General features: G+C 40.5%; 1 long non-coding RNA gene across 1 annotated transcript in view; it reads left to right on the forward strand.

The window, feature by feature from the left end:
* The window catches only part of LOC136017560 (uncharacterized), a 58,015-nt gene extending 38,205 nt beyond the window's left edge, over nucleotides 1–19,810 (forward strand). Inside the window, exon 5 of the long non-coding RNA XR_010613978.1 lies at nucleotides 19,744–19,810. This is a non-coding gene — a long non-coding RNA (uncharacterized LOC136017560). The remainder of the gene's footprint in view (nucleotides 1–19,743) is intronic.
* Nucleotides 19,811–20,951: the final 1,141 nt, after the last annotated feature.

Here is a 20,951-nt window from a genome sequence, read left to right on the forward strand (position 1 = left end):
CGGACTCAAGCTGCACCAGGGAAGGTGTAGATTGGATTAGGAAAAACTTCTTCACCAAAAGGGTAATTGGGTATTGGAACAGGCTGCCCAGGGAAGTGATGGAATCACTGTCCATGGACGTGTTCAAAAACCATTAGATGAGGCCCTTAGTGAAATGGTTTAGAGGTGGATTTTGCAGTCCTGAAGTAACAGTTGGATTTGATGATCTCAAAGGTGTTTTCCAACCTAGCTGATTCTTTGATACTATGACCTTTAGGCAGCAATATATTAGAATTACATCTGAATGCAGGAAACTAAGCAAAACCACAGAGTTTGTAATTCCTCTGCAATTCCATGTTTAAATTTAAATGTTAATTTAAATGCTTTCCTAAATAATGTTATCTTTGTTAATTTGAGCTGTAATGAAGATGAGAAATTTTAATGAATGGTGTGATTTTCATCCCCCAATGATGTTGTTCGCCAAGGTGTACTGGAATAAAAAAAAGTATAAATAGTTCCCTGCTAGAATAAGATTTTTATATGCAGAATATTTAAAGTTGGCTTTTTTTTTTTTTTTTTTTGCTTTTCTAGTCTACTTTTGAAAGTCTCAGTGGATAGAGATCTGGTAAACTTTTTTCGTAAACTACTACAAATTCTAGTAAAAGTAACTTTGATAGGCTTTTTTTTTTTCTCTGTTTTGTTTCATTGATATTAGTTTTCCAGACCTTGAAGTGGACTGTAAATTCTAATACATATGCTTAACAGCTATAATAGTTCCATCTTGCAGGATCTAGGCCTTTAATCTAATAGTATACAGGTGTATGGAAGTTGTGTAGAATATCATATTTCAGTTTTCTTGTCATCCCTTAGCCAACCCCAATCTATACATGTGAATATTCCCTGTGAAAGATTCTTGTTAAGACGATATTTAATAGATCACACTTTAGGAGGTGTTTATTACTACCGTTGTCACATACTTAAAATTATGTTAATTGAGCGTAATTTCTTCCTTGCAACTCTACCTCATCAGAAGATGTCTTTTCTTAGACCAGTTACTAGAATTGGAAGCATCTGACAGTTTTGGGTGTATACAAACTTATTTGGCTCTAATCTTAGACCATTAATTCAAGCAACGCTTTCCCTCCTGATTAAAACTCCAGGGCCACACTGCACATAAAAACTTACTGTGTTACTGCCTGTGGCTGCTGGGAACACCACATACCTGTAAACATACCTATTACCTATTGACATAAAAAGTAGCATATAGGATGTGATAGAAGCATCTCTCCAGAAAAAAAAAGTATGAATATTTGGAATATAAGGAACACATCTTTCTTTTCCCTGAATGTTTTGCACAAACATGCTAAGGTATGTTTATAGCAGTTAAAATCCTCAAACCTAATTTACAGTCAGTTTGCAAACAACTAATAAATGATCAGACAGGAAGCTCTACCCCGCTGTCAAAAGAATGTGTTGCTCGCATGTCTTCATTTAGAGATCTCCTTTTTTCTTTTTTGCCTAGAGGCAACAAAGTAGTTGTCACACTGTTATTAGTGTACAGTGAGGTCAAAATAGTTTGCCCTTTTCCATGTATCATTTAGCTTCTCTGTGAGCAGTGCTGAGATCCTTGGTAGAGTGGAGAGATCCTCAAATTTAGTACACTTCTGAAATGATGCAGATAATGCAATAGGTAACTGACAACTGCTATGTATACACTGCTGAAATGTATGCACAAGGTGCCATTTACTTGTCTTATTTTGCACTTATATGGAGGAAGAAAATTATTTCAACCTGAAAAAGACTCCAAACAACAACAAATGCCACCCACACTTCTCTGACTTGCAAAGCTAAATTGGACTTGACGTTTTGACTTCTTTATGAATCATTTGGCCTTGAGGCTCAGTGTTCCTCAGTTTGTAGCACTGGCACAGTTTTTATGCAATTGTCCATTTCATATTAGCAATGCAGGTATGACCTCTTCCTGTTCTAGAGGAAGATTTGCCCCCCCACAAACACCTTTTAGTCCTCCAGAGTCCAAACTTTTATGTTCTTTTACTAAAATAATATAAATTTAGTGGAGTCTTACAATTTTTCTATTTTCTTTGAGAACTTAATAAAAGGTTATTTTGGGTGGAAAAGAAGGGAAGGAGGAACTTGTCCTTCAGAAAAGACAGGCTCTTCAGATGAGAGGCAGATCTTACCAAGGGCATGTTCCATTTGGCTTGTTTCCTGAGTGTAAGATGAAACAAACCATGTTCCTTCAGGCAGATGAAAGCTGGGAAGTAGATGGGGGTTGATTCTGACCCCAGCTCCTGCTTGTCAAAAATGTGTGATTTGTTCTCTATTTAAATATATTATAAAGAGCAGATGGGGGCGGGTGAAAAATGGAGGAAGAAAGCCAGAAAAAAATCAACCATTTTCTGGCAGGTTAGCCTGAAATCTCATGGAATGACTATTACGGTATGATACCAACCTTGCAATGTGGAATGCAAGTATGCCTTTTGCTGAAAGTGTCCAATTTGTTTTAAGGGGCCTGTGCTCAAAGAGACTCTCCGGGAAACAGTTTAATAAGGCAATCTTAAGGTAAAAAATACATCATTTTAACAGGAACTTTGTTTTTTGACATTAACAAGCCCTTAACACTACCTGAAGAAGCAGGTTATATCAAAGTAAAATGCTATATGTATACCTTATTTGGGTCTACTGCCTAATTTAATTTTAAAAGCAGAGTGCTCAGACCTGCTGCAGGATGGACAGCACTTCATTCGGAGAGAGTTCTAACAGATTACAAACTTCAGGGTCAGACCCCAAGCATATCACATTGTCACTGTTCTTTATTAATTTTCAGTAGTCCTTATTAAATGAGATGCATCAATCTCAGCTGCTATGTGAACAACTTTCATGTAACTGGGGAAAAAGGTTATTTGTTCTGAGTATAGTTCCCTCCTTAGAGAGATCCAGGTTAGTATTTAATAATCCTTACATTTAGTGTGCAGGCCTGCAGTCTTTGCTTGACCAAAACGTCTGCTGAAGTCACTAGCATTAACTTTATAATTTAAGAAATAACATAGTTATTCTATTTGCACATGTTTTTCAACATATAAATGCTAAATTTTCAAGCTAATATTGATGAATGAGACCTTTTATCCTGGGAGAAATTTTCTTCTCCTCAAAAATCTCAGGGTTGCATGTGATTCTTGTCTCTTGTGAATTTGTGGTCTGTGTTTTATCCTCTGTATACATTAAGCATTCAGGTGAAGTCATTAGGAGTAAGGGAATATTAGAAATGTTTGGCTAGAGCCAGAGTTTGTACTACTGCGTGTTATGAGGTGTGAATGATGGCTTTGCCTAAACTCAAGCACTGTCAGAAAATGCTGGTAAACTGAGCATGTATGTCTTTAGTTCCAGTATGTTCTGCTGTATAATCTCCTGCAAGTTCTTCATGTACCTTGTTTTGTTCTGTATCTACCTGCAACTTGAAAAGAAAGGGCAGGAATCTGGTGGAAAGATATAGTAAATAGTTAAACATTGGCAGTCAGAAAAGGAAATACCAAACATGGCTAGACTAGAATATTTATGTACCCATCACCAATAAATACTTTTTTTTTTTTTTTTGTCTCACTTAAATTGTGTAATATGTCACTCAAACCTCAGTCTCATCAATATTATTAAATTGCACATTCATCAGGTAGATTATGTCTTCTTAGAGGCACCGATTACTTTTGAGAAATTAAGCAGCTTGTTCTATGCATAGCCTCTAGCTGTACTAAACTTTGGAAATGTTGCAAACATATGCATTTGGTATGACTACTTCTTTTATCATAATTTGTGAAAAATAGTTGTCACAAGTCAATAGCTTCAGTAGAAGTACTATTTGTTCTCTGAAAGCCACATCAGAAAAGCAGCTGACTAATTTTCAGAAGAAGTTCTACTGGACGTTTACAAATTTCTGCAAGAAATAACTAGTGCATTTAGTTAATCTCATGATATTAAAAATCAGTTCAAACTTCAGATCTGAAGCTCAGACTGAATCTAAGCTTCCAGACATTTGGGAAAATAATGAACCAGATGTGCTCATATAGTAGTTGAAATCCTTCTACTTAATGAAAGGACTTAAACACAATATCATAATAAAATTAATAAGTACTATAGATCTAAATAAAAGTGTGGATTTAAGCATTAATAACAATAGTGATGCCTTAAACAATATTAAAAAAATAAAATTCCTCTGAAAAATAGCTTTGTCAAAGCATTTTTAATTCTCTAAAATTTTGGTTAAACTGTTTGACTTCTTTAAATTAAAATATTGCTTTAACAATGTCTAGGAAGGCTCTTGTATCTGGATTTGAGATCAGATTGTGGAGCACTGATATTACTTAAATCATCTGTATTTCATGGAATCCATGTTCTCCAGAATTTTAGGAAGTGCCCAGGCAGGATTAATTTTTGGATCCCTGGATTTTTCAGATAAATACAAACATGGCAGGATATTTTTACCAGTGTTAAGTCTGTTTTATCTATGCTATATCTGTTTTATCTATTTTATCTACAGGTAAATAAAAACATGCTGTTGTCTCTGCCATATGTCTAGGCAACATGAAACATCGTATCTTATGTACCAGAATCATGGATAGAAAGAGGAGTTCCAGGTTGTGTGGTAAAAACTTGCAACAGTTACTCAGAAATTATGCTACCTACTTTCTAATTATGGGTCCTCCACCTACTAGCTGCATATCATGGAACAACTTAGTTAAGTCCAGAATTAAAAGGCACTCAAAGTTCTATGTGGATACACAAGACTGGGTATCAAAAAAGAAGCTGTTTCACCCCTGGTTTAGTTGTTATCCTACCACTGTAAACCAACACAGTATAGCAATGGTTCTTAAGGGTAGATGCATGCCTTGGTAAGGTGCTATTAAGCAGATAGTCCTGCCTGAACAAGGACCTCAGGGGAGGCTAAAGGCACCAGGTCCAGTCCAGAACTAGGTCAGCCAGAGGAACTGGATCTCTGCAGTGGCAAAGAAGGTGGCTGGGGTAGGAGAAAGAACAAATGAGATGGCAAGGGTTCACCCGCGAGCATGAGGTGTGGGGAGGAACTGCATGCAGTGTTTCATGTGTTTATTTTCCCCACTAAAGAAAGACTTCAACAAGTTTAGGGATGGCTTTGCTATACTCTCTGTGTATGTATACTTGAAAGAAATACAGGGAAATAGTTATCTCACATAGAACGGAACTGGTCTGCTGTGTTGCCTGCATCCTTTACCTCTGTGTAAATACAGTGTGCTGTGCCTAGATGGACTCCTTCAGCTTATCTGAAAGGAAGTGGTTCAGTACTTCTGTAGACACTATGGAAGATGCTGTCAGTGATGTGATCAAGGTCTTTTTCCCTCCATCCTAGTAAATTAATGAAAAAGAACCTGCACATACCATTTTCTTATGTGACAGGTATCTTTAGTGAAACAAGTTTAAATGGTTAAACTGATCTAGGTTATTCCACAACTTGAAGACTAATAAAATTCTTGGCTGGAATAATATGTACAGGGGTATGTGTGCCATTCTGCATATGTGAAAGTCTGTACTTATGCAGAATACCAGAATAATAAACTTTTGAGGTAGCTCAATAAAATTATGAATTTATTGAGTCTCCATATGATCTTTCCTTAGCAAAGAATGTATTTATTTCAATTAACGGTAAATTTATTTTTTACCTACATCTGTCACTGTGGGTATGCAAAGTTAAGTCAATATCCTAGAGTTTTTTCTAAGTGTACCTCATGATTCCTTTTTCATATGCTGAAAGCTAATACACAGAGGTAGACCTCGAACTATGACAATCAACAAACTAAACCACGACTTCATTATTAATGTACACAGCAAAGCAACATCCAAGGACCAAGTGCTCTCATGGTATGTTTCATGATGAAAGGGATGGAATATCTTATGTGTCAGGCTGGGACACAGCCCTTTGTAGACATCTGGTGCTTTGCCCACAGGGGTAGCACCTGAGCCAGCTTCATCCTACTTCTATGGTTCAAATCTTTGCTGGTCACAAAATAGCAAAAGAATAAAATACACTAGATCTGTGAGGAGAATAGGGAGTCAGCTGCAGATGACAGCACTCTAAAGTACTGGTTTAGCTAAAGGAATTTATCAAAAGAATAAAGAAGTCTCTGCATCCTCCTTTTAACATCACCAGCTGTGTCAGAGCAGTCTTTACATTAATGTCTTTGCAAAACAGTACATATAGTGAAAGTGTGCATGGGGGTGGGGAAACTGAAGGAAAGAAAAGGGGTCTACTGTACTGGTATAAGAAGTCACCACAACTAAATCCACATCTAGGTTGTACTTTCTCCTCATGTATCACAATCACACTCTAGTCCAGGCAAGGAAAAAATTAATTATAAAATCTAGAGAGAAGATGTCTTCTAGTGTTTTTTTCATATAGAGGAAATTTTCCCAAAAGTTGTAACTCCTGTTGTGTTTTGAGCTGCATGCTACTGCCATTTCCCTTCTCATCCAGAAGAAAACTGAAGTTCATGCAGAAAGAAGTGAAATTTTAGGCACTCGGACAGAATACAGTTGAGATTTGGTGTATTTAACACTTTCAGACAAAACTGTCTGAACATAGTAACCAACTACATTGAGAGAAGCTAACACATTATTTTTATGCTATACATTTTTAGGTAGATCCGTAGGTTTTTGAGAGGGCGGAAAATACTAGTGGCATTTCGTAGTACCTTTAACAGGTATTTCAATATTACTTTGCATTTCCTTGGATCTCTTAATTTGAACCCAAACTAGGCTAGGCACTTTTCAAAGGGATTAAGTGAGCTTGATGAAACTGTTCCTCTCCAGCTTCCCAGCTGCACTTCCAGCTGATCATCACACTAACCAGCCCTACATGGTACAGAGGCTTTTGTGGCAGAACAAAACTGCTGTTGTAACAGTGTTGTTACTGTACAGCCAGACACTACTCCTGAGAATACACCTGGGGCTCTTTCCCAGTCCTGCATGTCCTGTGTGACCTAGTGCTGGCTCAGGGTGTCACTTTGCATGTCTAACTGTAGGGCAGACATCTTCACTATGTTCCATCTGCTCCTTAAATCAAGGTTGTGAACATCTGTACTAACACTGCTGAGCAAGAATAGTTCCCTGTCCCAAAGCACTTAAAACATTGGAGAAAGGGAGACCAAAAAATATTAAATGAGAAGTGTTTGCAAATAAAAAAATATTGGTTAACAATATCTAAAATAATGGCAAAATTTCTAGTAACAAAAATCAGGACCTGAAGATTTTTTTTTTTTTTATGTTTCCATTGGAGATTAATTAAAGTGGCATATGTATATCCTGAAAAGTAGATTTCTGCTGAATGCAGCGGCTGTTCACTGCAGCTTCTTGAGTGTGATATTATAATGCAGGCATCATAATCTCTTAAAATGTTTAATGATGTATGAGAGAGAATGCGGTTGTGAATGATGACAAAGAGTTAAAAAGTCAAGAAATGTTAGGGACACTTTAATTACTAACTAGATTAAAATTTTTGCTTTCTTGTATATAAACATGTACAGTCATTTAATACTGGCAGATATCTAATAGCTTGCTAATGCTACATAGGTGAAAATAACTTTTTGGCTGAAAAGAAAAAAAATTACAAAATCTAAAAACAGCAGAAGCTGAAACAAAAAATGAGAGTACAAAGTATTGTACAGAAAGCACTATAAAGAAAAATAACTGTCTCCTGTTTTCATTTTATAAATGTTGATTTACTTAATAAACACTTGTGGGTTGTTTTTTTTTTTAATTTGTCTAAATTTTGTCATGCTAATCCAGTTGGAATCCTACTGTATTAGAGAAAGAGTAGCCACACACACAAGGCAACTATGGGTTTATTATTTATTTTTATTTATGACGTTAAAAAAAAATCTTTACAGCAAAGTGAATGAACATATGTACCTTATATTTGCATTCAGAAATCAAAAGATCTCTGTAGGACACTTTAATCCTGAATGGTAACAAAAGAAAGGACTATTACACATATAACCTTATGATTTAGGCTTTAGCAGGCTTGCATTCACTTTCTTATTCATACCACTGTCAACAAACAAACAAAGAGCTTAAGTTTTGGATGTTAGATAATGGCTAAACAAATTGTATAAATTTAGCAAAGGACTTAAAATGGTATAATGCATATTGGAGTTTCCTTTTGTGGTATTAAAACTCACAAAACCTACTTCACCTTTCCCATGTTAGTTTTTCTCACTAGGCCTAATTAGTCCAGTCCCATAGGAGAAAAAAACATCACCATTCCACTATATCCCTGAGATAGAGTAAGGGTGGGGACTATAGAATGAAAAATACGGCAATTGAGATTTATAATTGTTATATCATTAGATTTTTCTAAGACTTTTTCCTAACTCTTCTGGGCAAGCTAGTGAATGCATTATATTCCTTTGGTTTCAGAATGAAGCACATAGAGTGTAGATAATGTCAAAGATGTCTAAGGAACCAACATCTTTTGTTCCTTCTTTTCCCAGCTGTTTCTTCACTTTGAATTATCTGTTCATTCTCTAACAGATCATTCATTCCCTGTTTGTGAAATGCCTTATTATTTGTTGGTCAGAATGGTGTTCCTATTGAGGAAAACAATGCAAAAAAGCAAACTTCTTAAACCCATTGCTTCCTGAATTCCAAATCCCACTTTAGGAAGTTGCACAAAAGAGCACAGACAATAGTAGGGCCTACAAGGCTTTTCTAAACAACAACCATGGAAAGGATCTCATGCTTGCAGAACAATTGTATGCTAATCCCAATTCTAATACTATAATGCTTCTGTATAGTCAAACAGCTAATTTACTTCAGACATGGTTAACCAAGTGGGATCATCTTCTCTGTTTCAGTTGGTAAAAGCTTTCAGCTCTGGGAATGTGTTTATAGAATAAAGAAAGTAAAAATTAGATATAAAGAAAATTATAATCTGTTCTTGTGTCTGCCTTAAGTGTTTTTCAGCCTGATTTCCAATACTTTGGGAATATCAGTAAAATGAGTGATCTAAAAAACCAAAATGTCAAAAGTTAATTGTACTCATGCTTTAGGATCTAAAAAAACTGCCCACAGACATAAGGAAGCATAGGTAATTTTCATTCGTGCACAGTGGGCTTAGATTTTTATTTTCACCTTCATCCTGCTAATGCATTTGGACAATTTTAGAACCAGAGCAAAAGTAAGAGTAAAAATGTGAGTGATCTGATTTATTATGGCAAATCTTACTTTGTGTTGGTTGCTTCTTCTTGAAATGCTGAAAGTTTTTTATTCAATCTTCATAGAAGAAAAGCTCAGCTGTGCTTGATTTAAGTTTTTCTGTGCTTTAGCCTATGTTTTATACTCAGAAATGCTGGCATAAAACTGCTGGTGAGAGCATTAAAGAAACATTTTATGCTATTATCAAAAGAAGCGTGACAAGCAGGTCAAGGAAGGTGGTCCTGCCCCTCTACTCTCCTCTCGTGAGACCTCACTTGGAGTATTGTGTGCAGTTCTGGTGTCCTCAACATAAAAAGGACATGGAACTGCTGGAACAAGTCCAGAGGAGGGCCACGAGGATGATCAGGGGACTGGAGCACCTCCTGTATGAAGATAGGCTGAGAAAGTTGTGGCTGTTCAGCCTGGAGAAGAGAAGGCTGCATGGAGACCTCATAGCAGCCTTCCAGTACCTGAAGGGGGCCTATAGGGATGCTGGGGAGGGACTCTTCGTCAGGGACTGTAGTGATAGGACAAGGGGTAATGGGTTACAAGTTAAACAGGGGAAGTTTAGATTGGATATAAAGAAAGGTTTTGTTTTTTCTATAAAGAAAGGTTAGATATAAGGAAGAAGTTATTTACTGTGAGGGTGGTGAGGCACTGGAATGGGTTGCCCAGGGACGTTGTGAATGCTCCATCTCTGGCAGTGCTCAAGGCCAGGCTGAATGGAGTCTTGGGTGACATGGTTTAGTATGAGGTTTCCCTGCCCATGGCAGGGGGTTGGAACTAGATGATCTTAAGGATCTTTCCAACCCTAACTATTCTATGATTCTATTACTAAACTATATTTTAATGAATAGTTCAGTATAAAAAATGCTGGTCTCAAGTTTCTTCCATGACATGGGTTCAGGCTTAAGTAGTGAGCATTCCAAGGCAAAACTTATTTGTTTTTCTGTGTCAGGAAGGGGTCCTTCAAACTGTCTTACATTGATAATATAGGAGTTTTGCATAGATGCCTTCATCAGGACAACAAGGCAATCTTGATTGTTCTGAGGAAGGCTTTGATTGAGGCCACAAAGGTGAGTGGCATCAGTGGATGTTTTTGATTGGTATGGGTCAGTGTGGATAAGTGGACCTGGGCTTTGTGAGCACACAAAGCTTCTAGTTGCTTTCAGTATAGGTCATCTCAAGGCTAATGTAGATGAAGCATAATATGCCTGAAGAGGCTGTCACTCAATTTCGGCACTTTTTATTCAGAACTATGATCCTGAAGCACCCAGTCCTGATCACTGAAAATGCTCAATATTAAAATAAAATTCTGAGCAAGCTGTTTAATTCCCTGAGTGCCAAAGTATCTGCTTCAACTACACTAACATCAAGATGCTAACATGCCTCATAAATCCTGTGTGGTGCCAGTGAGATTATAGAATCATAGAATCGTAGAATAGTTAGGGTTGGAAAGGACCTCGAGATCATCTAGTTCCAACTCCCCTGCCATGGGCAGGGATACCTCACACTAAACCATGGCACCCAAGGCTTCATCCAACCTGGCCTTGAACACTGCCAGGGATGGAGCACTCACAACCTCCCTGGGCAACTGATTCCAGTGTCTCACCACCCTAACAGGAAAGAATTTCCTCCTTATATCCAATCTAAACTTCCCCTGTTTACGTTTTAACCCGTTACCCCTTGTCCTGTCACCACAGTCCCTGATGAAGAGTCCCTCCCCAGCATCCCGATAGGCCCCCTTCAGATACTGGAAGGCTGCTATGAGGTCTCCACGCAGCCTTCTCTTCTCCAGCCTGAACAGCCCCAACTTCCTCAACCTATCTTCATACGGGAGGTGCTCCATTCCCCTGATCATCCTCGTGGCCCTCCTCTGGACTTGTTCCAACAGTTCCATGTCCTTTTTATGTTGAGGACACCAGAACTGCACACAATACTCCAGGTCAGGTCTCACAAGAGCAGAGTAGAGGGGCAGAATCACCTCCTTCGACCTGCTGGTCACACTCCTTTTGATGCAGCCCAGGATACGGTTGGCTTTCTGGGCTGCGAGCGCACACTGCCAGCTCATGTTCATTTTCTCATCGACCAGCACCCCCAAGTACTTCTCCGCAGGGCCGCTCTGAATCTCTTCTTTGCCCAGTCTGTAGCTGTGCCTGGGATTGCTCTGACCCAGGTGTAGGACCTTGCACTTGTCATGGTTGAACTTCATAAGGTTGGCATCAGCCCACGTTAGAAGCGTGTCAAGGTCCCTCTGGATGGCATCCGTTCCCTCCAGCGTATCAACCGAACTACACAGCTTGGTGTCATCGGCAAACTTGCTGAGGGCGCACTCAATCCCACTGTCCATGTCAGCGATGAAGATGTTGAACAAGACCGGTCCCAACACCAATCCCTGAGGGACACCACTCGTTACCAGTCTCCAGTCGGACATCGAGCCATTGACCACAACTCTTTGTGTGCGGCCATCCAGCCAGTTCTTTATCCACCGAGTGGTCCATCCATCAAATTGATACCACTCCAATTTAGAGGGAAGGATGTGGTGTGGGACAGTGTCAAATGCTTTGCACAGGTCCAGGTAGATGACATCAACCGATTTACCCTTGTCCATCAATTCTGTAGCCCCATCATAGAAGGCCACCAAATTGGTCAGGCAGGATTTCCCCCTAGTGAAGCCATGCTGGGTGTCACCAAGAACCTTGTTGTTTTTCATGTGCCTTAGCATGCCTTCCAGGAGAATGTGCTCCAAGATTTTACCAGGCACAGAGGTGAGACTGACTGGTCTGTAATTCCCCGGGTCTTCCATTTTCCCCTTCTTGAAAATGGGGGTTATATTTCCCTTTTTCCAGTCATCGGGAACCTCTCGTGACTGCCATGATTTTTCAAATACGATGGCCAGTGGCTTAGCAACTTCATTCGCCAGCTCCTTCAGGACCCGCGGATGGATTCCATCAGGTCCCACAGACTTGTGTATGTTCAGATTTTTAAGATGGTATCGAACCAGATCCTCTCCTACAGTGGGCCTAGGGTCTTCATTATTACAGACCCTGCGTCTACCTTCTAAGACCTGAGTGGTGCAGTCAGAGCCTTTGCCAGTGAAGACTGAGGCAAAGAAGTTATTCAGAACCTCAGCCTTCTCCAAATCCTGTGTAGCCAGTTCTCCTGAAAGCTTCCTCAGGGGGCCTATGTTCTCCCTAGTCTCTTTTTTTTTGTTTGCTATGTACCTTTAGAATCCCTTCCTGTTATCCTTAACATCCCTGGCTAGGTTTAATTCTAACTGGGCCTTAGCCTTCCTAACCTGGTCCCTAGCTTCCTGGACAACAACCCTGTACTCTACCCAGGCCACCTGTCCTTGCTTCCATTTTTTATAAGCCTCTTTTTTCCTTTGAATTTTCCTCAGCAGCTCCTTATCCATCCAAGGTCTCCTGGCCTTCCTGCTGCACTTCCTTCTAGTTGGGATGCAACACTCCTGAGCTTGTAGCAGGTGATCCTCAAATATCAACCAAGAGTCTTGGGCCCCCCTGCCCTCCAGGGCTATATCCCATGGAACCTTACTAAGCAGGCTCCTGAAGAGGCCAAAGTCTGCTCTTTTGAAGTCCAGGGCAGTGAGCTTGCTACACACTCTTCTCCCTGTCATGGGGATCTCAAATTCGACCATCTCGTGATCGCTGCATCCAAGGCTGCCCTGGAGTACCACATTCTCAACAAGCCCTTCCTTGTTGGTGAGCACAAGGTCAAGCATGGCACCTCTCCTTGTCGGCTCCTCTATTACTTGCAGAAGGAAGTTGTCTTCCACACAATCGAGGAACCTCCTGGATCGCTTGTGCCGGGCCGTACCGTCCCTCCAACAGATGTCAGGGTGGTTGAAGTCCCCCATGGGAACAAGGACCTGTGAGCGTGAGGCTTTTCCTGTCTGTCTGTAGAGTGCTTCATCCACAGATTCTCCTTGATCAGGCAGCCTGTAACAGATTCCCACAGTAATGTCTCCCATGGCTGTTTTCCCTTTAACCCTGACCCACAAACTCTCTGTTGACTGCTCACCTGCCCCCAGACAGAGTTCCATACTCTCCAGCCTATCCCTAACATAAAGGGCAACTCCCCCTCCCCGTCTGCCAGGCCTGTCCTTTCTAAAGAGCCTGTAACCTTCCATTCCAACACTCCAGTCATAGGAGCCATCCCACCATGTTTCTGTGATGCCTATTATATCATACCCCCGTAGATGTGCACATATCTCTAATTCCTCTTGTTTGTTCCCCATGCTACGGGCGTTTGTATAGAGGCATCTGAGACGAGCTCCAATTGAAGCCGACTTGGTGGCTGGAGCAGCCGGTATATATGTACATTTTTCCGAGCAGTTATTGTAGGTTCTGGCAACTGACTGGGTGTGTTGGGATGGAATGATGCCCCCCTCCCCCAACACATCTAGTTTAAAGCCTCCTTGACCAGTCCGGCAAGCCTCCTACCAAAACTGTTCTTCCCCTTCTTTACCAGAGCAGCTCCACCAGCCCCCAGTAGACCTGGCCTAATAACTTCAGTCCTATGTTCAAGACACCCAAACCCCTGACTATGACACCACCCTTTTAACCATTTATTAACCTGGCCAATCCTCCTAGCTTTTTCTTGGTCCTCCCCTGTGTCCTGGAGAATTAATGAAAAGGCTATCTGAGCACCGGAGCCCCTAACCACCTCTCCCAGGGCTCTGTAGTCTTTCTTTATGGTCCCCAGTCTACTACTATCTATATCCCTAGCACCCACATGGATCACCAGGAGCGGGTAATAGTCCGTGGAACTTACTAGAGCAGGCAGCCTCTCTGTAACATCCCTGATCTGTGCCCCTGGTAGGCAGCACACCTCCCTCGAGATGGGGTCAGGCCGACAGACGAGTGCTTCCATCCCTTTCAAAGTAGAGTCCCCTATTACTACAACCCGCGGCTTTTTTTTTTTGTAGTGCCAGTAGAGATCTTTACCTTTGCATAATTCGGCTGTTTGTGGTGCAAGTGTGTTTCCTCCTTAGTCTTCTGCAGGACAGCAAAGCAGTTCTGCATGGGGACAATAGATTTAGGAGGTAGCCCCTTGCCTTTAATTGTCCTTTTCCTCCTTCTTTTGTTATTTTTCTTTGTCACTAATTCCCAGCTTCCCGGGTTGGTGGCTTCCTTCTTTCCTTCATGAGCTGGAGGGGAAGCTTGAGACCCCCGCACAGTATGGGGCTGGAGCAAGCAGCCCCGATTCCTCTCAGCTACCCTGACATCTTGAAGCCCGCTAATAGCATTCCGCAGCTCAGCCACCTGCTGCAGGAGGGCCTCCACCAGGGAGCACCGAGCACAGCCCTGCCCGTCGTGCTCCTTTCCCTCACGAGACCAGTGCAGGCACCCTCTACACTCCGAGCTCTGCACTGCAGCCTCCCCTCTCATCTGCTCTGTCTGGGTGCCTACGCTGGCCACCGCCAGGGCAGCCAGAGCAGAGCTCCCAGAGCGGGCCCTGGCCATACGACGGGTGCTCACCATCCCGCTCGCCTGCCCGCGCGAACTGCCTCATCCCGCTCTGTTTGCTGCCTCACTGCTCTCCTGGTCGCTCTCGCTCCCTGGCAGGTTTTTAACCACTCAGGGCTGGTGCTGCGGCTCCTGGCTCTGCCCCCTGTGAGTCAGTGGCTCGCGTCAGCGGAGCTGCCGGCTCCTGGGCAGGTCTCTTGCCCCCATTTATGACTGAGCAAAATAGCCAGGGTCATTCAAATAAAAATAGAAAAAAAATCATCATTTTAGGCTCTTTTCCATATTTTTCTTCTGCAGCCTTGTAGTTATTGCTGATATCCATTAAGTTGCAATAATTCAATAATTATTGTTTAGTTTTCCTTAGTGTGTTGGGATTTACATATTAGATTCAAATAATTCCTCAAGCAGTGGCCTATGCTGACCAAAAAAAATGCTCTACTCTTCCCTCATTTTGACACATTAGGACCAGGTGGGAAGGAATACCAAATTCATAGATTAGAAAAGCAGAGATTGCGTGTGATGCATTGACCTTGGCTGGTTGCCGGGTGCTCACCAAGGCACTCTATCACTCCCCTCCCATCAACAACACAGGGGGACTAAAATACAATTAAAAGCTCATAGGTTGAAATAAGGACAGGGACATAACTTACCAATTATCATCATGTGGAAAACAGACTTGACTTGGGGAAACTGATTTAATTTATTGCCAATCAAAAGCAGACAGGGATAACGAAAAATCAGAAAAAAATCTCAAAACACCTTCCTTTCTCCTGGCCTCATCTTAGTTCCTGACTTCTCTTCCTCTTTTCTACAAGAGGACCAGGGGGATGGGGAGAGAGAGCTATGGTCAGTTCATCACATGTCGTCTCTGCTGTTCCTTACTCTTCACTCTCTTCCCCTGCTTCAGTGTGGGGTCCCACCCACAGGAGACAGTCCTTCATGAACTTCTCCAATATGAGTCCTTCCTATGGGCTGCAGTTCTTTATGAACTGCTCCAGTGTGGGTCCTTTCCATGGAACAAGACTGTGGGTTCTTCAGGAACAGACTGCTCCAGAGTGGTTTCTCTGTGGGGCCACAAATCCTGCCAGAAGCCTGCTCCAGGATGATTTCTCCCACAGGATCCCAGCTTCCCTCAGGGTGTAGCCACCTACTCCTTTGGCTGGAGGTGGAGATCTGCTCCACCATGGACCTCCCTGGGCTTCAGGGGCACAGCTGCCTCACCATGGTCTTCACTATGGGCTGCAGGGGAATCTCTCCTCTAGTGCCTGAAACACCTCCTCCCCCTTCTTCACTAACCTTGCTGTTTGCATAGTTTTTATTCTCACATACTCTCATTCCTCTCCCCAGGTTGCTTTGCAAAGTGTTTTTTTACCCCTTCTAAACATGTTGTCACAGAGGTACTACCACTGTTGTTGATGGGCTCAGCTTTGGCCAGTTGTGGATTCCTCTTGAGGCTGGCTGGAACTGCCCCTGCCAGATATGGGGGCAGCTCCTGCATCTCACGGAAGACATCCCTGCCAGCCCTCTTGTACCAAAACCTTGACACAAAAAAAAACAATCCAGCGAGCAAGAATTAAAATGGGTAAAAAAGGTTCTAAATGTCAGGTCAATAAGGAGCCAAGGAAGTGTCAGTTGAATTACTGCATGTCTTAAGGCACAAACAGTTTAAAATTGGATTACTTTATTATTTAGATGATTCTGCAAGTGAAATGTGTAGTTTTGAAGCCCATATCTAATTTCAGAAAATATGTAGATGCAATATAATTGAACAACAACCTAATGTTAGTTTTTTGCTCTTAGAAAAAAAAAGGAAAGAGCAGTATTATTATTGTGACTATTATAAATCACAGATTTACTGTCTGGATAAAAAACATCTCGTAGAAAGACTAACCAGGATATTAGAAACCAGCCAGGAAAAAGGGGGACAAGGAGGGATCACTGGGATGATGGATTTTAGCTGGAATACTGTGCACTTTTGCAAGTAACGAGAACTCTTGATCTAGTGATCCAGGTACAAGGTCACATAAGCAATCGTGCATTAAAGATACCACTTATAAAATTCCTGAAAGCAAGCATCTGAACCTGTGTAGGAGGCTTACATCATGGAAAAGATGCTTCCCGAACATATTTCATCTGATAGATGACCTTATCAGAGTTGAAGAAGATTGTAAATAAACTGAAGTGAAATATTTTGGCCAAAGCTTTGACTTTTTTTTTTTTAATTTTAGAAAATGCTATCAGTGACTCTGAAGCATGTTGTGAACTTCAGTCAGCTTCACTGTGCTATGTATTTAGAGCAATCTAGAAAATTTAAAATGTTTCATTTTTACACTTTCAAATCAAATATTTTGCTTTCTAGACATAAAAATAAATAAATAAATCCCTATAGCTTTAGCTTATAAACTCGTAACAGTTACTAGGACTGTTACAAAAAGTCCAAACTGAAGTAATGTTTTGGTTTCTCCACTGAACAAAACCTTTTTTCCACTGTTCTAGAACTTCCCCTAGAGCAAAGGGAGCTATTGCAACTATTCCAGACATAGCTTTAGGAGTTGAAAACAATCCTGTGAATTTGGTTGTGATCAAGGCATGATCAAACGAAATGTTAGGGGAGGAGGCTAGAATCAATCATGTCCCACTTAGATATGCATAGTTGCTGTTTCAGGTTTCTGTATGAGGACAGTCCTTTGTTATCTAATGCTTGGTCTGCACTTGCATATTTTATGGAAAGGAGACAAGCCAGGAGAGGAGCAATCTTTAAGTTTCAAGGCTGTAGAGACTGCAAAACTCCGATTAACTATTAGCTCTGAGCTGGAGCTATGCCTTTGCTAACAGAAAAGCAGCAGCAGAAGTCACTGAGGTGAAGGCTTATTAATTCTTCTCTGCCTTCACTGGGTTTACATGGTTTCTAAAGTTAGAGCTTTGTAAGATAAGAGTAACTGATATTTTATATGCCAAACCTGTATAACTTTTAATAAATGCTACAAATTACTGTTTGAGCAGCAGTTTAGGACCAGTCTCCTCTTAATCTGTTGCTAGTTGCACAGGCTCCAGATTGATTGCTGAGAAGACTTTGCTGTGTTTGGGAAAGAGAAAAAGTAGGAGTCTGCTATTCTTTTCTAGTTCTGAAGAGGACACACAAACAAATCTTACAGCTATGCTAAAAAAAGCTAAAACTTGGCGGTAATACAGGCTTTAAGTATATATTGCTGGGGGTTATGAACAATTGTAATCACTAATTAACTTAGCTAAGCAGATAAAAAGCTGTTTTGTCAACACAGGGAGTTTCACTGAGGAGTGGAAAAAACAGGGTGGGTCATAACATGCAGCTCTCTAAAAAAAGTTTTGCTGTTGTGGGATAAAGTTCTGCTTGTCTATACTGGCAAAATACTTGTAGTATAGACATCTAATAAATCACCCACGAAAGAAAATGGTAAGAGGGAGTGTTTGTGTGCACACACTAAAGTGCAGAGCTGTAAATGTTGCACTGAAATTTAGTATTTACATTTTTTGGATGAGTAACAGTGAAAGAGTTTATGGGGAAGGGAAGAAAGAATTACTTTTACTTAGAGGTAATTCATGGTATTATCATATTGTTTGCTTTCTTTATAATAGTTATCATAGTTTTCAAGGACATTGAAATGTTTTCCTGACTCAGAAATTACTATGTACCGTCTCTTTGCAAACTGACTGGGAAATGTGAGAATTATGTAAGCTTTATTGTTGTTAGCACTTAAGATTTACAACGAAAGAAAATAACTAAGCTGAGTTTCAAGAGAAAGAGTAGGGTCAGATTAGAATTATGGGTAATTTTGCTTCCACGACATTTTTTCTCACTATATTTACAGAGTTTCAAAATAAATGTGATAGGCAAGGAACCAAAAGGGGAGGGTGTAGATAATATTTCCATACTAGTTGTTAGGTTGTGAGAGAGTAGGCTGGCATAATTTATGGGCTGACAGTATGAGAGAAGATGTAATTTACATCACTTTATTCTCCTTTAAACTTGTTTACACATCAGATCTGAGCCTGGATTAAGGACTAATTTGTCAGGTAAAATCTGTTTTGCAGCCTTCGATCCCAACAGTACTATTCATAATTTTGTTTTTGTTGTTCTTTTCTCATTTGAGCCTTTGTAGGCTGTTATGGTATAAACTCACTTGTTATTCATGTTCTTAGTATGGCCTAGATATATAGAAGAAATGTGAGAACATAATTTTACTTACTGGAAAGAGCAATGATGGTCTTATTTATATGTTATATCACTGCCTGGAAGAAAAAGTTCAGTTAAAGTAACAAATACTCACTGTATCACATGTCAATAACCCCAAATTGTACACAGCAAGGATTATGAGTGAACCTGTAATAGAACATTGAAGGGGGAGGAATAGCTAGCTGTCAATTTAATTTCATCCATATAATATTGCAGTATATTGAAGGAAGAGGCATTATCCTTTCCACCTATGTGAATATTTCCTCTTTTTTTTGTAACTACTCTGAGGATAGAGATACTTACATAGTTGCATGTTCTATGTCTGAAATATATTAGTGACGAGTGATCTGTTTAAAAAAGATCAATTTTTTTTCTAAACACTTGCTCGTAAATGCTATACCACTGTATTATGGTCTGTATCAAGCCTCAAAGGAACTAAGGAAGTCACTTTATCTGTCACTTTATTTTAAACATAAGAAACATCTCTTCTCAGTTTTATAGAACTTACCTCACCTTAAAAAGGCAGGTGTTGACCTAATGCAGTTAAAATCAAATTAGAAATGTCAGATGTCAAGTCTTTAATCAGTTTCAGCCTTCTGACTTATATATTCAATCCTATTTCTACTTCATATCAACCATATGTATTTGAAATAACACACCTCTATTTTTTTCTCCCTTTGTGGTAATTTCTAACAAATGGTACTTTATGCATTGCTTGCACTGAATCTGTTCAAAAATTATGCTAAAATGAAAAAGCATACAAGGGTGCTTACCCCTTTACAGCAGTGAAGATGATCACTATTTACCTATCATTTCTCTTTTCAGCATGTACCACTTCACCAGAGTCCAGGGGAAGAGACTGTGGGAAAGTCTAGCCTCAGCCATTTTTGGTCCTGATGCAAGGCCCATGCCACCCACTGACCAGTGGCCAGAGCCTTTTCTCTGGCTCAGAGGTGGGAGGCTGCCCTGTCACCAGCTCTGCTCCTACAGGTTCCCACCACATCCCTGGAATGAGGTGATACTTTTCTGGATACTCCTCTGTAACAGCTTTACCAGAAGTGAAACAGAATGGAGAGGTACCTGATATTTCTGAGCAAAACAGTGCTACTTATTTTAACAGAGTTCTATAAATATTTTATTAAATCTGTGTTGTCTATTATGTTATGAATCCTGAGAAGGAAGTTCCTGCAGAAGTGAGTTTATTAGGAGCAAGAGTTATGCCTCTCTAAACTGAATAAATGCACTTTTTTTTTTTTTTTTTCCCACTACTCTCAGATTTTAATTCCATTTGATTTTCTCTGTATTTGGAGTGGTTTTGATTTCCAGTGATCAGTTTTGACACTGACTTACCCTACATCATTTTCCACACAGATTTTACTTAGGTGTGCCATGCTGTATCAGATTAAAGAACAGAAATTTTAGAGGGTGCCAGCCAAGGGAAAGGCCGAAGCAGAAGAGCTCTGTGTACTTAAACTCTGCCTAAATTTGAGGAAGTGACTTATGAAATCTGCACAAAAGCATTTGTTAGGAAAGTCTTTTGGCTTATCCTACCTAACTGCAGGCATTAAAGAACAAGTATGGATTTTAGTTTCTTAATAACCCATTAAAGTGGAGATGATCTCTTCCAAAGAGTCAGTCAACTTGCTGAAGATCTGAATGCCTCATAGACTATTGCTGCTTGTTCAGAGAATAAGCCTAGGTTGGCTAGGCTCCTGACTAAACTCTGAGGTTATATAGAGACTAAGTTTGGTTTATGTGTGCTACTATGTGCAGTCAGAACTGGACTTCACTAGGCTGAGGCAGTCCCAGAGCTGGTCTCAGGCTTATTCTTATGCAGGCATCTCATGACAGGTTTGGCTGGTTTTGGCACATGCGTGTTACACATAGCACAACACCTAGATCCAGGTTGTGAATCCAGGGGTGTTTAATTTTGGCTGTCATTAAGAACCCAAAGTAAGGAAAAAGACCAGATTTCAAATAATCTCTTCTCCTCAGTATTTCTTACTACTTCTTACCCTACTCAATAAGGTGGC

Source organism: Lathamus discolor, chromosome 6, assembly GCF_037157495.1.
Source record: "Lathamus discolor isolate bLatDis1 chromosome 6, bLatDis1.hap1, whole genome shotgun sequence".
Taxonomy (NCBI): domain Eukaryota; kingdom Metazoa; phylum Chordata; class Aves; order Psittaciformes; family Psittacidae; genus Lathamus; species Lathamus discolor.